The sequence below is a fragment of the Microtus oregoni genome, unplaced genomic scaffold (genome assembly GCF_018167655.1).
Source record: "Microtus oregoni isolate MIOR12 unplaced genomic scaffold, Mior012 000002F_ref0000024, whole genome shotgun sequence".
Lineage (NCBI taxonomy): Eukaryota > Metazoa > Chordata > Mammalia > Rodentia > Cricetidae > Microtus > Microtus oregoni.
This window is the reverse complement of record NW_024543061.1, coordinates 77,169,568-77,175,000: the sequence shown is the minus strand read 5'-3', so window position 1 is coordinate 77,175,000 and position 5,433 is coordinate 77,169,568. Positions and strand designations below refer to the sequence as shown.

General features: G+C 46.1%; 1 pseudogene; it reads left to right on the top strand.

The window, feature by feature from the left end:
- Window positions 1-3,927: 3,927 nt before the first annotated feature.
- Window positions 3,928-5,070, top strand: LOC121436863 (annotated as a pseudogene).
- The last annotated feature ends 363 nt before the right edge of the window (window positions 5,071-5,433 follow it).

Sequence of the window (5,433 nt, the reverse complement as noted above, 5' to 3'; positions counted from 1 at the left end):
GTGCACCGAATGCCAGAGGAGCTTGCTGGGCAACAGCAAGAACACAGCTGTCCCAAACCGCTGTCTGCAGAGCAGGGGGAAGAGCCCGGAAGGAAGGTCCACAAATGCCAACAGAAGCTGAACCAGGAAGAGACACATTCTTCTAGTGTTCTTCCAGCACCCTCTACTGACACGCTTAGGCTAGTGACATTGGGTATTCCAGCATTACTAGCTGGGCTACAGAGAGTGGAAATGTGGCTTAGGGTCAAAAGACTGACAATTGGGTCCATACTAATACAAAATGCCTTTTTTTCTAAGACACACACCCAGAAGGAATGTCTGTTTCATATTTGTGCAAAGGCACATGATGGTCTCAGGAGATTGCTTAAAGAGTCCTGAGAACATGGTGAGGCATTCCTGGTATGCAACCCTTGTTTCTGGTCTGCTCTACCGTGAGCCATAGCTCAGTACAGGTAGACACTTCTCAGAGATAGCTCACAGCAATGAAATACTTGCTGGTTTCTCTAAAGATGCCTTCAGACCGCACTTAGGAACATCTTGATTCTGCCGCAGATCCCACACCCAATATGAGGGGGTGAGCTCACATGGGTGGTACTAATGTCCTGCCCTGGAGGAGTTCATTCCTGTTACTCAGAACCTCTAGCCAGCAGCTGGACACATGAACACCTTGTTAGTGTAGGTACTGTCCTTGCGAGTGATTTTATGTGCGCCAAACCTTTCGCAGGACTGAACCTACTGAAGAGATGAAAAACCTGGTTGGCTCATCAATGCAATTTGTCTTACTTAATATTTGTCAGAGATAGCTGACATTTTATGACATGATAGCAGGATGATATCCTCACTAACAGGGACATAAGAGCGATGTGAACTTGCATAGAGTGCTCAACATGCTGTGGCTTCCTGTTTAAATTGCTTTTCTACAGAAGTAAACAGTAGCAAAGACTCACGCGTAAGAGTCTTTCTTGTTCAGTTGCTCTGGGAAGATTAATTGTATGTTGAAGGAAAATATTCCATTTCTAATGACTCAAAGACAAGACAGAAGCCCCTAAAGAAAGACCAGTTTTCTTAAGAATCACTTGGTTTTATCTACCAGGCCGTCACTTACATATGGGTAAGAAGAAATCAAAAGGCTTTTAGTAAAAGTCCCATGGGACACATCTGAGAATCTTACAAGCCCACTTCATATCTCACACAGCCAAGAACTGGAGAGGAAAATGTCCCCAAGAAAACTGGTTCCTTCCTTGTCACTAAAGAGTCACAGGGTCCCTGGTGCCCACTACCATCTATAGTGGCCCTCCCTGGGCCAGACTTCTGCTTGCTCAAGTGCCTCTGGGCCACTTCAAACCTAAGAAGAGTCCAGAAGCCTCGGCAGAATGCAAACATCTGGCCCAAACCAGCCTACTTGTGAACTTCCCTTAGTGCCAGGCATTTGTGGCAAGAAAAGCCAGTGATAAAGTAGAAAGTGTAGTGTTGCAGCCTAGGGACAGAGGGAGTGGGCAGAAACAGCTGGCTTTGCAGAGAAGCTAACAAGCTTCTACTCTATGTGAGTATCAGAAAGCTAGGGACCTTCAGTAAGATGATGCAGTTTCCTGTGCCTCGGTTTCCCCAGCTAAGAGGGGTTTTCCCCTGAGTGGTTGATTATATGATTTAATCCATATTTCTACTTAGAATACATTTTATTTAGAATAATTACTGTTGTGACCTGGATCCACTCCTAACATCTGCATACTTAGAAGCCTAGACTTTTCAGGATGTCCACCCCAAGGAGCAGATCTCCTCAAGTTACTGGGTGGTTTTCATTCTGGGATGCGAAATCTCAGAATTCATTGATTCAGACGTAAAATGACTGCAAGTTTCCTGAATGAAAGAGAGAAGGGATGTTCAACTGAGGAAAAATGTCATCTTAGGTCGCTGGTAAGCACTCTGCACTCTCTATACATAAGTCATCTTATTCATGAGTAGAAACACTGGAAGGTTTTGGATTCTAAGGAGGAGGAGAAGCAGGAACACTGGGGTGGGCAGGGGAATGGAATCCCTGTAATGGAAGCACAGGGAGAGTTGGTTCCATTGAACTGAAGACTGGTCACTGAGCCATGGCGGAAATTCTCTGAATGTGGATGTTATTGAACAAAATGAGCGCCCCGTTAAAATAGACCGCAAAGGCTGGAGCAGGGTAATTTGAAGTAAACTGTCCCAGCTTGAACAGCAGACACTTTCTTTTCAAGTCTCCATTATTTGAAGTGATCTGTCAATTGCGGGATGAATGTACTTTTGTCAACGTTCTCTGTCCCCTGAAATAGGGCTTTACTCCATTTCGAAGCTTCTGGGTCGAATAGCTGATGTTCTAATTCTAGTCATTTCTGTATTTTTTATTCTTTCCCTGAAATCTGATCATTCACAGGCTGACTTAAGAAATTAGACTATTTCCTAGTTTGTCTAAAGAAAACATTAGACTTCCTCTCTCCATAAATTGTCATCCCCTATATCCCACCTGCGTGAATTAACCAACCATCCACTCATTCCTTTTGCATGGCCTTCTACTTGTCAAAATGGTGTCGGGTTTTTTTTTTTTCTTCCGGTCCTTTCTCTGTGTTGTCACTTCAGTTCACAGTTGCTAAGTCTTCCAGGAGCCCAGCAGAGGAACGCTCTCGTGGTGCGATTTGCAAACTTTGAAGTGACACCCACCATCAGAAATACCATATGCTCCCGAGTTATGGTCAGCTGACAAGAGCGTGTCATTTGTCATTTGAAACTCAGAAAACGTCAGCATTTCCATACCCAGCGATTGCCTACACACCTCTCTGGCTAGCAAGGAGTCACACTGAGTCTAAGTGCGCGCAGAAACATGGGAGTCACATTGGGATTCTAGAGGAATCAAAATATCGAACTCGGTATTAAGATACACGTCTCCATGAACATACGGGCAGACAGATCAACTTTCTATACTTCCGTCCTGTGTATGCTTCTAGGTGAAAGGTTTCATCCATAACGTTAACGGCATTTGGGCTAATCATGTTTTGTAATACTAGCGACTCAAATCTTTCTTTTAATTATAAAATAGGATACCAAAGAATATTTTTTAATCCATTAAAGGCAGATTCAACATAAAACACAAGCTGTTTCCTTTGTGATTAAATTGCATGCAGCTGCACTAGCTCCCACAGAGCCAAGAAAGGAAAGTGCTTGGCAATTCTTCCTAATTAAAGGCTGTTAATTACTCCTAAATACAGTGCACTTCAGCGGTAGAAAGGTTCAACTAAATCAATGTTTTTATGGTTCTAAAAATTAATAATGATTTCAAATCTACTAACTGCGGCCCGACTACGCCATTGTCCATGCTGTAACATGCCTTCACGGTGGGATCTCTGCGCTGGAATTAGCTGAAGGGTGTTCTATGCTGACCTGGCCTATTGAGCACATGTGCTCTAGACTGATGCGAGCACCTGACGGTCTTTCCTCCTTACATCTCAATAGCGATGTGTGATAGAAGCAGAAGCAGACACGAGGGAGGCTCCCAATTCACCTTCACTCGGCGCTCACATTGGGTAGCCCAGCTTCCCTCCGGCAGAGGATGGGCAGTCTTAAGTTCTCAATCACCTGAGCGACCAGTGGGGACAGGGAAACTCGGTTGCTGGGCACCAGATGTTTTCTCCTTAGTCACAAAAGTCCTCCAAAGTAAATACAAAGACCGCTTTCAGGAACTGAAAGATGACCCTGAGGTTAAGAGCACAGGCTGCTCTTCCTGAGTTCAGTTGCCGGCACCCACATGGTTCCTCACAGCCATCTGTAATGAGATCTGGTGCCCTCTTGTGGTGTACACACACACATGCAGGCAGAACACTGTATATTAAATAAGACCCACACTCCGCTGCCAGTTTACACTGCGCGTCTTTTTGCTGCTGTGTCTGCCATCCTTCACTGATGGCAATGGAAGAAGAAATTGTCGCACTTGTCATTGACAATGGCTCCAGCATATGCTAAGCTGGCTTTTCTGGCCATGATGCCGTCAACTCTTGGGCACCCATGACACCAGGGCATCAAGGTGGGCATGGGCCAGGAAGACTCATATGTGTGTGATGAGGTCAAGAGCTAGAGAGGTACCCTGACCCCGAAGTATGCTATGGAGCACGGCATTGTCACCAACTGGGAGGAATTGGAGAAGATCTGGAGTCACACCTTCTATACTGAATTGTGTGTGGCCCCTGAGGAGCAGCCAGTGCTTCTGACCGAGGGCCCCCAGAATCTCAGAGCTAACAGAGAGAAGATGACGCAGATAATGTTTGAAACCCTCAAAACCCCAGCCATGTACATGACCATTCAGGCGGTGCCGTCACTGTATGCTTCTGGGCCCACCACTGGCATTGCCATGGACTCTGGGGACAGGACCACACATACAGTGCCCATCTACAAGGGCTATTCCCTTCCCCAGCCATCTTGCATCTGCACCTGATTGTCCTGGACCTAATAGACTACCTCATGAAGATCCTGACTGAGTGGGGCAACAGCTTCATCACCTTGGTTTTAATTGTGTGTGACATTAAGAAGAAGCTGTGCTATGTTGCCCTGGATTTGGAGCAAGAAATGGTTACTGCTGCATCGTCCTCTTCCTTGGAGAAGAGCTATGAACTGCCTGATGGGCAGGTGATCACCATTGGCAATGAGCAATTCCGGTGTTCAGAGGTGCTCTTCCAGTTTTCCTTCCTGGGCATGGAGTCCTGTGGCATCCATGAGACCACCTTCAACTCCATCATGAAGTGTGATGTGGACATCCACAAGGGTCTGTATGTCAACACAGTGTTGTCTGGGGGTACGACCATGTATCCAGGCATTGCCGACAGGATGCAGAAGGAGATCACAGCCCTAGCACCCAGCACAATGAAGACTAAGATCGTTGCTCACCCTGAACGTAAGTACTCAGGCTGGATTGGAGGTTCCATTCTGGGTTCACTGTCTACCTTCCTGCAGATGTGGATCAACAAACAGGAGTGTGCCAAGTCGGGCCCCTACATCGTCCACCACAAATGTTTCAGATGGATTGAGCAGGTGCCAGGCACCTGCTGCATGAGTTGATTCTGAAGTATCAATTTGCCCTGGCAAAGGTACACACCTCATGCTAGCTTCATGAAACTGTAATAAGCCTTTGAAAAGAAATTTGTCCTTGAACCTTGTATCAGCACTGGATTGTAGAACTTATTGCTGATTTTTGACCTTGTATTCAAGTTAACTGTTCCCTTGTTATATGGTTTGGCTCAGTCACTTGGTGGCTGGGGAGAGCATGCGGTGGAAGAGAAATCCCCAGCCTGACTGATCCGTGTGAGCATCATGCAGAGTGATCTGTGCAGGTATTAACTGACTGCTGACTTCCAGGATTTCTCGAGGCTGGCAAGGGTTCCTGAATCAGTTACCACTTCTGTCTTGCTGGTCTAACAGGGT